The sequence below is a fragment of the Rousettus aegyptiacus genome, unplaced genomic scaffold, assembly GCF_014176215.1.
Source record: "Rousettus aegyptiacus isolate mRouAeg1 unplaced genomic scaffold, mRouAeg1.p scaffold_m13_p_12, whole genome shotgun sequence".
Lineage (NCBI taxonomy): Eukaryota > Metazoa > Chordata > Mammalia > Chiroptera > Pteropodidae > Rousettus > Rousettus aegyptiacus.
In genome coordinates this window covers 23,690,246-23,706,982 of record NW_023416287.1, presented here as the reverse complement: position 1 = coordinate 23,706,982, position 16,737 = coordinate 23,690,246, and the positions used below count along the sequence as shown (strand labels likewise).

Below are 16,737 nucleotides of genomic sequence, written 5' to 3'. Positions count from 1 at the left end.
CCTCTAAGAAAATAAATACCCTTCACTGGCACCCACTGCCTCACCCTCGATTTAATAGAAACCAGAACAAATATAAGTGTGAGGTCACTTTTTTCTTTTAAAAGAATCAGAATTAATTTGGAAATTATTTATTTTCTGTTTGAGATTCTGCAAGCACTGCTCTAGTCCCCTGTACAATTTTTCATTTGTTCTAGTTTGGGGGAGAGCGGGGAGCCCATGGTCTCTGACGGTTTCATCCTATTTAACCCTGTGAGCATTTCCAAGGCCTCTGGTGCTAACAGAAACCCAGTCCAAGGGGTGCTTGCTTTCTTTGGAAGCTAGGCTTCTGCCCTGAACTGTCTTTCAGGCTGAGGAGAGCACCTTACCTAACCCAGACTCTGCAGGGGACCCACCAGGCTCCCCACCAGGCTCCCCACCAAGCTCCCCACCAGGCTCCAGAGGCCAGAAATACATTGTCTCTGCAGTAAGGCAATTTGATGCTCTCCTGAGGAGGGACCGGTGTGATTGGGTTCAGGTATCAGGAAAATTTTTCCCCATCAGAGTAAGGGAACTTACCCATGAGGCTCATCTTGGGTGGTGGCAAGAGGACATGGATATCCTCCAGGCCACATGGCACACCCTAAAGAATTATATAGAATGGGCAGGATGGATAGGGGTACTGGTGTATGATGCACCCCAGACAGTGGAAAAATGCCTTACATGCTTGGTAGGGCAAGGGCCTGTTCTTGGAACCAGCACACCTGGGGCCCAGGGGAGAGGTTGATCAGACAGTCTCTGAGGGGATTTTCAGGAAGCAATCCCAGTTCCAGCCCAGATCTAACTGGTGGGTCTGGCAGTGGTCATATCATGGAATGGTCTCCTCCACAACAGGCTGCAGGGCATGCGTATGGTGAATTTCCGGTGAGATTTCTTAGCAAAAAAGGTCTTGTCATTGTCCAAGCTATTCCCTCCACCAAAAAACGTTCTCCCTGATCCTGACGAGCCCCTATATCACACTGGAGTTAAATGTTGGCTTACATGTCATACCCTCCTCATCCTTTCCCATCACCAAGGAAAGCAGAATTTAATGTATCTCAGGATTACATTTCCAAGGTTTGAATTCTGCCTCCATGTGGCTTTTCTGTGCTTCAGTTTCCTCATCTGTAAAATGGGGTTAATAAGCGGTACATACTCCAAAGATCTGTAAGTATTAAATAACAACGTTAATGTGGACTTGATGGATTTCGAATGATGGGAAACTACTCACACTGGCTTGGTATATGCAAATAGGAATTTTATATGCTCACTAACAGAAGACTCCAACAGTATGACTGATCTGTGTCTACCAAGAGGCTCAAAAAATATCAAGACTTAGTCTTCCTCTCCTTTCTCATCTCTGTTCCTTATAGCAGTAGCAGCAAGATGGCTGCCAGCAGCTCTAGGCTCCATCCTCACAACCCAAGTCCTCATTTCTTTCAGCTGTTCCAGCAAAAAGCCAAGGTTACACCAAGTTGGCTCTGACTGAGTTATGTATTATTGTTGGGGCCTAGATCACATGTCCAGACCTGACATCAATCGCACCCAAACCACAGAGATGGAGAGTGAAGAAGGGTGATGTCAGGGTATTATTTACAATTAGAAGGTGAATAGACCCAGAGCTGTGTGCCAAGCACACAGTAAGTTTACAAAAAATATATATATTGGCCATTTTGGGGGAACTTCATGTTTCAGGGATGCTCAGTATCTATGTTAGGGGAATTTGCCATGTCACAAATCCTGCACCCCTTCTACAAAGCCAGAAACACTCTGTTCCAGTCTCCTTTGCAGCTGGGATGCTGGCATCATCCAGACCTGCAACCAGATGCACCATTGAAGATTTTTATGTGGAAATGAACAATGTGAGAAGACAGGCATCCATTCAGACGAATGCTAGCAAGGATGGTACCAGAGGCATCCGGCTTTAGGGACAATAGTAGCAGAAGTGCTGGAGCACTTACCAAAGAACATTTCAGTTGTGTATTGCTACCCAACAAACCACCCTCAAAACTTAATGGTTTAAAACAACAATGATTTCTTATTTCTCACAACTCTTTGAGAGTTGACTAGGCTCAGCTAGACAGTACTTCTACTGAATGTGATATTGACTAGGGACATCAACTGAAAGCTTGGCTGGGCCTGGAACAGTCCAAATGGCTTTTCTCTCCATGTGGCTCTCCAACAGAATAACCTAGACTTCTTACAACATGGCAGTCTGACTTCCCAGAAGGTAAAAATGAAAGCTGCCAGGCATCTTAAGACATAGACCCAAACTGTTAGTTCATGATTTCTGCCCCATATTATTGGCTAAAGGAAGTCATGAAGCCATTCCAGATTCAAGAAGAGGGTAAATTGTTTCCACCTCTTTCTAGAAAGAATGGAGTGTTGTATTGGTTTACTAGGTCTGCTACGACAAAGTCCCACAAACAGGCTGGTAATCAACAGAAATTAACTATCTCACAGTTCTGGAGGCTAGAAGTCCAAGGTCAAGGTGTCAGTCAGGGTCGTTTGTTCTGTAAGCGGGAATCTCCCTCTCTCCTGGCTCTGGTAGTTTGCTGGCAATCTTTGATGTCAGTTGGCTTATAGATGCACCACCCCAATCTCTGCCTTCATCCTTTCATCTTCACTTGAGTTCTCCCTGTGTGCATGTCCCTATCTCTGTATCCATGTCCCTATCTCTGTGTCCAAATGTTCCATTCTCATAAGGACGCCAGTGGATTAGGGTCCACCCTAATGACTTAATTTTAACTTGATTACCTCTGTAATGACCATATGTCCAAATAAGGTCATATTCTGAAGTACCAGGGATTAGGACTCCAAGGTGTCTCCAACATATTCAACCTATGTATAGGAAGTGGGGGGTGGTGGCACGACATGATTCAACTCATAGCAAATGCACACACAGGAATGGAAGGACTCCTTGGTAGCCATCTTTGCAGATGATCTACCACAAAGCAGAAACCCCAAGGAGTACCTCCATCTTATTATTTTTTTTTTGTTATGAGAAAAATTTTTCATTTAAAAATTAGTTTTCCATAAACCATCTTATTTTTAAGAACAGATTCCTGGAGCAGGCAGGTTCAGCTAGGGCCTGGAATTTGAGTGCTTCTTTCAAATCACACCACCAGCATCAGCAGCTTTGGATATAACCTGTTTTCCTGTTCCCTCAAGGGGACCTTTGGAGCCTGATTGGTGTAAAATGAATTAGAGCTAAAACAGTTCTTCCTTACTTCCAACAAGGAACAACAAGGGGAAAAGGCCAGACTCATGCACCTGACTAGTTACAAGACCTTGATCAAGTTCAGCACATTTTCTTTTGTCATCCTTAAAATGGAGGTAAAGATAAAAGCCTATCTCTCAGGATTGTCGTGAGGATTAAAAAGAATAAAGCATGTGAAAATGATGTCTAAGCCATCATGGCCCCTCTAGTCTTTGCTACCTCTGTACAGCTGACTTAGACCCTGTTTTGTGTTGAAACATTAAGAAAGGACTAATCAGTCAGATATCTCATGTGTGGAGCACTTCACAGTTTACAAAGCCCTTCCACAACCCCCTTTACAGGGAACTGGGTTGTCCTTTGCTATGAAGGCAGAGTGACAAAGAAAGGCTTTAAGAAGTAAATTAGTTATGGTAATACTGGCTGCTGAAACAAAGAGATCAAGAATATAGTAGTTTGAACATAATAGAAATTCACACCTACCCACACAATAAAGAAGTATTCCCATTTCATAATGGTTTCTTCCACATTCGGAGATCTAGGTTCATTTCAACCTGTGCTTCCAGCAACCATTAGAATCTGTAGTCATCTGTAACAAAGCCAACAGCATTGGAAAGCCTTAGCTTGAAAAATGACATGACTCCTACTCACATACCTTTGGCCAACATCAGTCACATAATCACACCTTACTCTAAGAAAGACTGGGAGATGTGTTCTAGCTGTGAGCCCAGAAAGGGTAGTGGAGTGAGTTGGGGATAACAAGCAGCAGTCTCTGCCATGAGGGAGTTTATAAAGTTCTAGAAGGAATGAGTAACATTTCCCCAAGAAAGCATTGTTCCTGGTTGGAGGAGATGTAATGTGTTGACTTATTGGCCACAATGCTACGCTTCTCTGTGTAGTATTTTGCATCCATAGTCTTTCCATAAACTAAGAAAGATGCTGTATATTTTCCCACCCTCTGATGTTGGCTTTGACCATGTGACTTTCTCTGGCCAATGAAATAGAAAAGTTGTAGTGTGTCTGTTTTGAGCCTCAGCTTTAAGAGTTTCTGCATATTTTTATTTCCTTCTTGTGCTTTCTCTATCTCCTTTAGAAATGCTCTCCTAGATAGCTACTGCCCTTCAGCCTGGAGCCACAGAATGAACACACATGAGGGAAAGACCAGATCTTAACCCAGTGCCTAGAGCCAGACCATTATCTTGAATCACCTATCTGATCCTAGCCTAAACTAGCCAACATCTAGCCAACTTGTAAGTGTTTGAGATCAGCAAAGCCATGGCAGACAACCTATGAGAAATAAATGCTAATTGTCATGTGCCACTGAGATTTAATGGTTGTTACACAGCACTGTTGTGACAATATCCGACTGATAAGGATAAATAAAGAGTATTCTTGCTCATGCAACTCTTTCATGAGTTATGTCAGTTCCAACTGATTGAAGAAAGTGGCAGAAAACAAGAGAGCACGTGGCTCCAAACCAGGCATGCATGGCCGTGCAGTAAATGAAGATTGCATCTGAAGTCAAGGTCTCACTGTATACTCCCTCTTTAAAAAAAAAAAAAAAAGTTATTTTTCAATTATTATTGGCATACAATATTATATTAGTTTTGGGTGTACAGCATAATAATTAGAGATCTGTACAACTCACAAAGTGATCTCCCCACTAAATCTAGTACCCCGCCACCCCTTACATATTTATTACAATATTATTGACTATATTCCTGATGCTATACTTTATATCTCCATGATTATTTTGTAACTACCCATTCATACTTCTTAATCCCATTCCCTTTTTTCACCGACCCCCAACCCCCTCCCATTTGGTAACCCTCAAAATAACTCTGTATGCATGCGTTTGTTTCTGTTTTGTTGTTGTTGTTGTCATTTACTTTGTTCTTTCGATTCCATATAGCATTTAGGATTTGTCTTTATCCGACTTAGTCCATTCAGCACAACATCCCCTAGGTCCATCATGCAATATCTTTTTCCATCCCTTTTCTTTTAGTCTGTGTGCATCTTTTAATCTGAAGTGAGTCTTTTGTTGGCAGCATATGTAAGGGTCTTATTTTCTTATCCATTTGGCCATCCTATGTTTTGACTGGAACATCTAAATCTTTTTCATCTGAAGTACTTGTTGATAGATATGCAGTTATGGCCAGTCTTTATTCATATTTTTGATATATATTTCATATACTCCCTCTTTTCCTCTCCACATATCCTGACTTGTATTCTTAGGTTTCTCCACCAGTATTTTCAGCCAACATCCCTGGTTAATGTGTGGCCGTCCCAACGGAATAATGATGTATCAGTGAAAAGACTCTAACAGACCTAGACAAAAGATACAAGTTTCATTACTGTGGACAAGGCTCCAACTTCATACACGCAGGATTGGGAGATACTACAGCAGGCTCTGATGCAGAAACCAGCACACCCATGGCCTTCAGATCCCTATTAAATGGAGCCAGCTCCTGCTGATCTCATCAAGATGAGGCTTCTGACTGGTCCACTGAAGCAGATATTCTCAGACTGTATATGAAGTACCTGGGGGCCTTGTTAAAATACAGGTTTTGATTCGGCAGGTCTGGGCTGGGGCCTAAGATTCTGCATTACTAACAAGCCCCTAGGGGAGGCCGATGCCACTGGTCCTCAGGCCCAAGTATGAGCAGCAAACCTCCAAAGCAATGATATCAACCTCAGCTGCACATTGAAATAAACCAGGAAGCTTTAAAGAGCACTGCTGCCTAGGTGACACCCCAATGGTTCTAATGCAGAGGCTCTGGGATGCCACCTGGGCCTCCTGGTTATTCCAAGACATAGCCACTGCTCTGAAAGCACCTTTCGCTGTTTTCAGAGGTTTGTACGCTCCTACCTCCTCCCCATTTTTCCGAAGACTCTGGCTTTCTCTGCCTGCCCACCCTTTATTTTACCAAGTATTTTTTTAAACAAAAATACCACCACCACCACCCCTCATTTCATAAAAGAAGAAACAATTAAACACATATCCAAAAGGTAAAATGGAAGGCAAACATGGAGTCCTTTAAACTGAACAAATGTGACCTTTTAAAAATCTCATCGCCCTGCTCTTTCTGCTCATTCACTAGTGCCCAGTGCAAACACTCCCAGGACCGCATAGCCAGGACCGCCCCCTGTCCACCTGGAAGGTCAGCCATCAAGATAAGCAGGGCCTTAACTAATCCACAACCAAGTATAAATAGGTAGGAAATGTTTGCCTTTTAACCAGGATAATTTAAAATCTGCTTTATATGAAAACAAGGATAGAAACATGGAGATGACCTTAACTTTATGTGAGTTTTGAGGTAAAATCCCAGACTTTGAAGTAATTTGGGATTTGCCGCTAATGGGATAAGGTCAAAGATGGGGGCTGACCTTTGGAGGACTTAAAAAAGAGTTCCCAGATTTAGCAAATAAAGTAAAGGACACCCAGTTCGATCTGAACTTTAGGCAATGAATAATTTCCTAGTAGAAGCATGGGTCCTGGTCACACAGCAGTGAGAGATTGAGTTGCCCCCCACCAAGTCCAGGTCTATCTGGCTCTTTACCACCACGGTGGCATGCGGCCAAGCCATGAGGCATCCCTGGCAAGCTCTAGATGACTACAGAAATTCTGAGAACCCCCTCAAAGCACCAAAGGGCATCGACCTGAATTCTCAGCTTATGTGTTCTTTGGTCTTTTTCACTGACAATCTTTGTCTGCTTGGGCCCTTGTGCTCTGAGTTTAGGGGTCAGATCCTAGGCAAGGAAGTTGAAAACATAGAGCACCCACTCTAGGCTTTGATTCCTCCTTGCCTCTATTAAAACACCCATCACCACCAGCATCTGTCCCTGCATAGGTCCGGCCTTGCTCCACCCCTTTCTCCACTCATGCCACCAACCCCTGAAACAGTTGTCAATCTCCAGCCTAACTCTGAACAGCAGCCACTGCACAGGATTTGGAAAAACTGAGAAAAACAAACTGAGAAGTGTTTCAAAACACATGAATTAAGGAGGGAGGGGCCCAACCGAGAGAGGCAGAGCAGAGAGGGGATGTGGTAAAGGGTGACCGATTCCGCAAGCCCTTTGCCTTATTTGTGGTCCTAACTCCTTCATGTAGAAATGAGGACTCTGAACAACATGCCATCTAACATTATCCCCTCTGGGTGTTACCTTTCTCACTTCTGAGACCTCCCCCACCCTCTGAGGAGCTGTGCGCTCAGCTTCAGTCAGGAGATCTTTTCTAAGCCCTGAGTCCATGCTGAGCATCCACGTCAGCAGCAGAGTAGATGACTTCAGCCCAGCTGACTGTCCTACAGCATCTCAGACATCAGAGTGAGACAGTCGAGGACCTGCTGGCTCTGTGGGGCAGACTGATCTAGTCATGGCTGAGTGTGTGTGCCTGTGTGTGTCAGCGTCCTGGTCCCCACCCCACCCTGGGAGGCTGTTTCGGACAGCCTCACTGACCACAGTCCGCTGTGTCAGCAATAAGTAAACAGGATGGTTTGATTGCTGCCTCCACAAGCAGATGCTAGTCACCATCTAAACAGGAAAGAAAACACCCGGCCTATGAGGAGAGGGTCCATCACTACCCTCTGTGATGTAGGAGAGAGGGGAGGAGAAGAAGAGAGAAAAACAGAGATGAACAGAGAGACAGCGAAGGAGACAGAAGTAAGCCAGAGCTGGCAACTTAGGCAGTACCAAAACCAAGATCTTCAGCTGCTGTGTTTCCACCAGCTGTTTTATGCCCCTAAAAGTGCCCACTGATGTCCCTACTTGCCAAGCTCCCCTGCCTTGGGCCAACCTCCCCACATCGGACCTCTTGCCCCTCTTCCCGTGGAAGCCTCCCTACCCTCCTTCAGACTCTGCTCAGGCTACAGCTTGTCCTAGAAATCCCCAAGAATGAACCATCTCTACGGCTCCCCTCCTTTTGTCCAGAAAAGTTCGATAGTATGCCTCCAGCCAGATATATTCCCAAAGGGCTCATCTTCTCTCCTTTTGGGCCACTACTGGGTCTACTTACTTTGTGGGATACATGATTTCTTCCATTTTCAAAAAGGGACACTGAGCCATTTGTGGGTTCACCCAAGGCCACCAGCAAACAAGGAACAAATTTAGCTTCCTGCATGCTAGCCTTTCAACTTCCTCCTTTTTCCTGGTCCACTTGTCACTGATCTTTCTTGGCCTGTTTCCCCAGGTCTTGGTGGCAGTGTGTGGCAAAAAAGCACTCAGGTCCAGTGACTCAGGTAGGGGGAGGCTGGGGCTGCCAACTTCCTGGGAGGAGCACTTACCCATTAAACAGACCATCCTCTGAGTCACTGGGAGATCCTGGAGGTTGGGAGAGGCTGACTCATCCTTGTCTTTATTTCTGCTCAGGAGGAAAAGTTCTCACACATAGGAAAATAACCAGTTCATCCTTCTTTCCCCACAGACTTGAAAACTTGAAGTGAGCTGTGTGGAAAGACAAAGCAGGCCTCAGGAAGAGCCTTATGACGACCCTGGAAGATATGATCTGGGGAGGGCAAGGAAAGTCCAGGGTCCTTTCACAACACTGTGGGCAGAAGCAAAGATCAAGACACAGGAAACTCAATATTCAAATCCAGACTCAGAAAAAAAAAAAAAAAAGTACACTTGAAAGATGGTGTTTGCCATGCGAAATAATCTTTCATTAGAAAGCTCAAAGTTCCTTTAAGTGGAATTCTATTCTTGGTAATTTTCAGGGTGTACTTATAGATCTGTCAAGAGTCAAGAGAGAAGACACAACCAGAGCTCATAGCACTAGGAACTTCTGCCCCAGAGAATGGCACCTGTTGGCACCTACAAGTTTCAGGTCACCCCCAATGCCCTTAGTTCCTTCACTCTAGTTCAGAGCTTCTCAAACTTTCTGAATCACCTGGCGAACTTGTGAAAAATACTGAGGGATGGGCCCCGCCCCAGAGTTTCTGACTCAATAGGTTTGGGGTGGTACCTGATCATTTGCATTTTTAACAAGTTCTCAGGTGATGCTCATGCCTCTGGTTCTTGAAGCACACTTTCAGAATCATAATTGAGTTAGACCCACTTGTCCACACTCACAACTAGAGAAATTCACTCAACCTTGTCACTGGTCTCCGTTTATATCCAGGGCCACAAAGCTCCACAGGCCCACCACACTTCCTGTAGGTCTAGCCTTTCCTACTCTTTGCTATGACTTGTTCACATTTTTTTCCTCTGTCCTCAAACCTCTGACAGCCCCTCTTATACCCGGCTCAGCTGGTGAGAAATCAGAAGTTATTCTCTTCATTGTTTTGCTTCTCATTGAAGAAACAGACGCCATCATCTTCCCATAACCAAATCTTCAGAACCACCCACTTGGGGCCCACTCTCTCTGCCCATGCTCCTCAGAGATGGAGGAGGTGTCCTCCTCCCACCCAAGGCCACTCACACCACTCGTGTCCCTTCTCCTTCAGTTCTCTGTTATCTCCTATTTCTTCCCATGCTCTCTTATGAGAATAGCGGGCCATTCCCATGAGCATCCGAATGTCTTCTAGCATCTCTCATCTTCTAAAAAAAAAAAAAAAAAAAAAAAAAGCCGTCCTAGACCTCCTTATCTACCTCCCACTACCATCCCATTCATTCTTCACCTTTATTCATAACAAAACTTCTTTAAAGTATATGAATGATTCCTATCACCACTTCCTCTTTCCACAACCTACCCCAGTTTGCCTTCCATCTTTAGCACACTGCTGAAACCCCAACAACTCCCTCACTTCCAGATCCAGAGGTCCTCACCTTACTCAGCATCTCAGAAACAGTCCAGACTGCTGACCACTATCTCCTGCTGGGAAGACGTTGCTCTTGGCTTCCTGGGCTCTGCCTCAACTCGTCTTTCTCCGACCTCCTTTGAGTGTTGGAGGGCCCTGGTCTTAGAACTGATCTCCTCCCCTTCCCCATACTCTCTGGTCCCAAGGCTCCAACATGGCATCAGCTAAATCTGCATCTACAGTCCCCATACTTGGATTTTTATCCAACTACCTTTGAGTATCTCAAATTCAACATGCCCAAAATAAGACTCTTGATTTCCCCTGTCCAACATGTGGGGTGTGTGTGTGTGTGTGTGTGTGCGCGCGTGCGTGCGTGGGGGGGGGGGGTAAAATATACATAACAGAAAACTTACCATTTTATTAACTGTTTAAGTGTACAGTTCACAATGGCATTAAGTATATTCACAATGTTGTGCAACCATCGCCACTATGTATTTCCAGAACTTTTTCATCATCCCAAACTGAAACTCTGTACTCATTCAATAAAGATAACCCTTCCCTCCCCGCTCCCCCCACCCTCAGCCCTTGGTAACCACTATTCTGCTTTCTACCTCTATGAATTTAACTATTGTAGGTTTCTCATGTAAGTGAAATCACGCAATATTTGTCTTTCTTTGTGTTTGCCTGCCCAACTTTTTCCTCCCTCAAGTTCCACCATCCCCCAATTGTCCAAGAATACTTCCCAGCAATAAAATAAGTTTCTGAGCTGTTCTTCAATTTTATTTTTTCAGGTATTTCTGTTTTGTTGTTTAAAAATATTAATTATAGAAAATAAAGTAGCCAAGAAAGATATAACATCATGCTCCTACTTCTCAGATTTAATTGTGTTAACATTTTATGTCAGTTGCTTTGTCATTTTTAAATATAAGAAATAAAGCATTACAACTCAGATTATCATCCCCCTTTAATCGCCATTACCAGAGGCAACAATAGATAAATGTATCATGTAGTTGATTTTTATAGAGTACATCTATACTATATTTCATCTAATCTGAAACACATCATCTACAACATGCACCATTATTTAAGCCTCACTTAAAAAGAAAAACACTGTCAATTAAACTATGACACAATTCTTTCTAATCTTAGATTTGATTTAATACTTATTGAAAGAATTCCTTTAGACTTATTTAGACATATATATCATTATACCATATTTTATCAAATCTAAAATGCCATCAATAGCTGGATAGATAGATAGATGATAGATAGATAGATAGATAGATAGATAGATAGATAGATAGATAGATAGAAAGAATACCATCTATTTTAAGATCATCCTGATTCTGAGATTTTTTTAAATGTGTGTCTTGGAATTAATGAATTATAGCTTATCACTCTTGTGCATCTATAAGAATGAAACTTCAAGCAAAATAAAATTGGTTAAGTATTTCTAAAATTTCACATCTAAAGTTTAACTCCTATGCATCACTTTTTAAAATTAATATGCTTTTTAAAAGTTTTAGGTTTATAGAAAAATTTGAGCAAAAAAATAGAGCTCTCATATACCTCCTCACCCTCCCTCCCAATTTTCCCAATTTTTTACATCCTGCATTATTGTAGTACATTTGTTATAATTGACAAGCCAAATTAATGCATTATTATCAACTAAAGCCAGTAGTTTACATTAGGGTTCACACTTGGTGTTGTATATTTTATGGGTTTAACAAATATATAGTGACATGTATCCACCACTACAGTATCATACAGAATAAGTTTTACCACTCTAAAAATTTGCTACACTTCATTAATTCTCACTTCTCTCTTTCCAAAGACCTGGCAACCACTGATCTTTTTACCATCTTCATAGTTTTGCCCTTTTTCAGAATGTCATATAGTTGAAACCATATAGTATATAGCCCTTTCATATGGGTTTCTTCCACTCAGCCTTGACTGGTTAATTCATCCTCAGATAGTCTCAAAACATCAAAGGAAGCTAGTGTCTGGTCATATCACCAAGTCATACTTTTTGGTGAGCTTATTCTACTTTTAATAATTTTAAAAATTATTTTCCATACTAGAATGCAGATGTCACGAAGTGCTTAAGAATTATCCTGAATCTTCATATAAATAAAGAAAGATAATTTGAAGTAGAAGAGAGAAGATTCAAGTGTGTTTATCTCAATTCTTGGTAAAGGAAATAGAAAAGTCATCTGCTAAAGGGAAAGAGAGAGCTGAAGGAAATGGTCCTGGAAATTTGACTCGACAATCACCGATATTTTGGGTGTGTGAGTATATATGTGTGTGTGTAATAAACAGGATTTACTTCCATGTTAAAGAGAGTGAGATTGTAAAATACCCTGAGGATACCTGTATTTTTTTTATTCTTTTCTTTTAAAAGTATTAATTATATACAGAAATACTCACCCATTTTAGTGTGCAGTTTTGAAAAACTCATGCAGTTGTGTTTATCACCACAGCAAGTAATATATATCAATATATAAAACAGTTCCACTGCCTCAAAATATCCCTCCATGTGCCTCGGTAGTCAACCTTCCCCCTCCTCCAGTCTTTGGAAACCACTGTTTTCTGTCACTATAGTTTTCCTCTTCTGGGAAAAAAATGAATCATACAGCATGTAGCCTTTTGAGTCTGGCTTCTTTAATTTAGCCTAATGTATCTGAGATTCATTCATATTGCTATGTATTAAGAGTTCATTCCTTTTTATTGCTGAGTAGTATTTTATTATGGAAACATACCATAGTTTATCCATTCACTATTTGAAGAACATTTGGGTTGTTTCTTGTTTGGAAGGTTGTGAATAAAACTGCTATAAACATTTGCAAACAGATTTATATGCCAGTTTTTTAACAGGAGAACTTTGAAATGATTTCAACATGTGTTTTTTTTTAGACATATTTTTCTCTTTATGGTTTCCATCACATAATTTAAAATAAAGGTGTTCATAGTCTTTCTGGCCTTGAAATACTTTTTTCTCAATCGCCTTCAGCATTTGGTAGCAGTGGTTTTGTTTTCCATTTCAGAAGTTCCTGAGAATTGGGCAAGTGGCAGAGCCACAACAAGGAAATGTGTCTGGTGCTGGGAAATTAATACAATGGAAAAACACATTAACATATTTACTTTTTTTAATGGAAAGATGTTTTAGCTGGGTGTAGAATTCTATGAATTTTTTCCCAACGCATTGAAAATATCATCCATTTTCTTCTCACTTCCATTGCCATCTAACTAAAAGTAATCTGTATTTTTTTCTCTCTCTGGCTGCTCCCAAGATTTTTCAAGATTTTTCTCTATCTTTAGTCCTCTGTAGTTTCTCTATGATGTATCTAGATGCAGGTCTCTTTTTATGTATGCTGGTCAGAATTGAGCTTCTTGGATATGAGTATTGGTATCTTTCAATATTTTCAGAAATTTTTCAGCTATTATGTCTACAAATGCTGCTCTGTCTCCATTTTCTCTCTTGCCCTTCAGCTCTGGAACTTTGATTATATATGTATTAGAACTTTACACTGTGCTCTCTCAGTCTCTGGCCCTCTTATCTGTATTTTTTTTTCTTTTTGTCTTTTGAGCTTATTATCTCATTTTCAAATAAATGCCCACAAAATGTATTAAGACTAGTGTGCTAGGTGGATTGGTTGTCCACGACTCATGTATGTCTATTCTAGCTAATCCTCATTAGCCTTGCTAGCATCCATTCATTATTTTATGTAGCCACAATAACATTTGGGGAGGAAACGTCATTCTCAGAAGTTGCTTTATAATTTAAAATTAGGGTGACCCAGTTTACTTAGGACAGTACCTGCTATCTTTACATACATACCCACAACTCTCAGTTTCACTCTCATAAGTATTCTGTTTTGGAAATTAAACCATGTGAACACCTTATTCATGTTAAATATCATGGCATCTTTTGGTTAACTGCAGCTACATCTGGCATCACAGTGATTTGCTTCTTTTGGTAACATGTGCTTATGATATTAATTTTTTAGTGCTTTGAGAATTGACAGTACAATTTTGAGGTGCTAAAAGAATATGTGTGTTTGTCATCATTCTCTATTTGTCTAAATGTACAGTTTCATTTTTTCCCCAATCGAATTACATCACTAGAAATTAAACTTCTGTTCAAAGTCAACAGAAAGCTTCTGGGAAACTGATTTTCAAAGCTTCAACAATAGTTCCCACATGACACATCAATCATACCAGCTTTTCAATGTTTTGAAATGTTTTTCATCCAATTTGAAGGGCTTAGGGATTTCTCCTAACTTTAGTTGTAATGCTTGGTGAGTGACAGGCAAGATTTTAGATATAACACGGCTTCATCTGCTTATGGGTTTCTTTATTTTATTGCATAAAATGCGTGGTAGTTGTGCTGTAAATAAATAAATAAATAGATAGATAAACAAACAAACAAATAAATAAGAATTACAGTAATTCCTTCAACATCATATAGATGCTTTAGCCTTAATGCTCGATTTTTGTACATAAAATGTACACATTTTCATTTTAATGCTAAAGTAATGTAATATTATTCAGGAATGTAAAATGGTCATTAACTTCCACAACTGATGTGCCAACATGCATATCATTCAAATGAAATGATGGCAATATAAACAACTATGACCAAAGTCATCTTTGCCCAGGCAATGACAATTTCGTCATGACCTCCATCTGGCTAAAAGCAAGCATAAGGTAGCCTTAACTGAGAAATGTATCCCAGTAACAGAAATGTTCAAATGTGAAAAAAATGTGCATCTTAAAATTAATGAAATGTAATAAAACAAAGTTTAACGACATTATGAGGAAAAAAATTGACAAATCCATGATCTCAGGAGAAATAAAGTAAATTAAACATTTTTAAGGAATATAGATTATTTGAATAACATTATTAGTAAACTTGATCTAAAAGGCATATTAGAACCTTGTGCTCATTGAAAGGAAAAAAAAAAAATTTTTTCTCAAGCACATACATAATATTTACAAAAATTGACCATGGAGTAATTCTCAACCAATGGTAAAGAATGAATATCATAAATGTTCTCTTAATATAAAATAATTAACTTATAAATACCTTTTTGATTAGTTAACAAAAAGATAACTAAAAATTTCACATTCATACATTATTAAACGTTTCTAAATCAGTTCTAGATAAAAGAATAAATTTATATAAAATCATGATACTACAAATATGAAATAATAAAAATACAATATATTGTTAGGTGCAATAGTTATTGTTGATGCCCAACCACATCCCTTTTTTTTTATCCATAGCCTTTTAACAGGTCAACCTGTGCCTCTCCAGCTTATATGAGTGTTGCCTGCTAGCAGCTCATGGCTGCCATTTCTTTAGAGACCTGCCCTCAGTTGATGCGCAGGTCTCTAAAGACCTGCCCATCTGGCCTGGGAGATTATGCCTCCCTCCACCTGCCACTCCATGGCAGTTTATAGCCAATATTTGACTCAAACAGGGGTATAAAAGTCCAGATCACTTGCCTCAAAGTGAGATAAATTCCGTGAACTTTTATGCTCCAAAGCGCTTATTATTTGGGCTCAAGTAGCCTCCAGCAAGGACCATGGCCTTGCTGAGCTCCTTCCTCTACCTTATCCAGCTTCCCTCAGCTCCCTTATTCTGAGAGCCCTCAAGAATCTGCATCTTAGGCCCTATTTCTGGGAACATGACATAAGACTGACATATAACCATAAATTCTAATATTAGAAAAAAAAGAAAGACTGAAAATTGTTGAGTGAATTAGCCAACATTAGACATGAGAAAAAGAATAATAGAATAAATTCAAAGAAAGCAGAAAAAATGGAATAAAATTTAGACATATACAATATATTAGAGTACATATATATTTAAGTACATATACAATATATTAGAAAGAAGACACAATATAGTAATACTTAAAATGAAAAAAGATACATAATAATAGAAAAAACAGAATTTTAAACTTTAGACATCTATAAAATATGAATACCTTTTTGCTACTAAACTTTAAAACATAGAATAATAGGTGACTTCCTGGAAAAACATATCTATCCAAAACTGACTCTGGACGTGGTTCCATAGTGTAGTGGTTAGCACGTCTGCTTTACATGCAGAAGGTCCTGGGTTCACACCCCAGTGGAGCCACAGTCCGTGGTCTATGGCCATGCCACCCTGGACAAGCCTAATGTCTGATCTTGGAAACTAAGCAAGGTTGGGCCTGGCAAGTACTTGGATGGGAGACCACCTAGGAAGACCAGGTGCTGTAGGTATAAATAATAAAAAAAGAAAAAAACTAACTCAAGAAGAAATAAAAAAGCTAAGTAATTTGATAATAACTTTAGAAATTTAATCAAAAGTTTTAAAAATAGGATCTGATAGTTTTATAGGCAGTTTCTTTAAAGTATTCAAGGAACAGATCATTCCAATTTCATGTGAACTGTTGCAGAAAATAAGAAGAGAACATGCCCAACTCATTTTATGAGATTAGAAAAACCTTGATACTCAAACCAAACAAAAACTAAATGAGAAAGTAATGTCACAGAGCAATATTACTTATTAACATAGATATAAAAATCAAAACAAAATTCTACAAACTATATTAAGCAATGAATTTAAAGCAATGATACATTGTACTCTAGCTGGATTTACCTCCAGAATTCAGAAATGGTTCAACATTAAAATATATTAAATATTTATCCCATTATTAAATTTAAAAATTACTTGAGATTATCTCAAACGAGAAAATAATAATTTTTAAAAATTCACAC

The 16,737-nt window shown here is 40.0% G+C and overlaps 1 non-coding gene and 1 pseudogene across 1 annotated transcript; both read left to right on the top strand.

The window, feature by feature from the left end:
* Positions 1 to 16,041: 16,041 nt before the first annotated feature.
* On the top strand, positions 16,042 to 16,114 carry TRNAV-UAC. The gene has a single exon. It is a non-coding gene; the product is annotated as a tRNA-Val (tRNA).
* A 9-nt stretch (positions 16,115 to 16,123) lies between these two features.
* Positions 16,124 to 16,239, top strand: LOC118610577 (annotated as a pseudogene).
* The last annotated feature ends 498 nt before the right edge of the window (positions 16,240 to 16,737 follow it).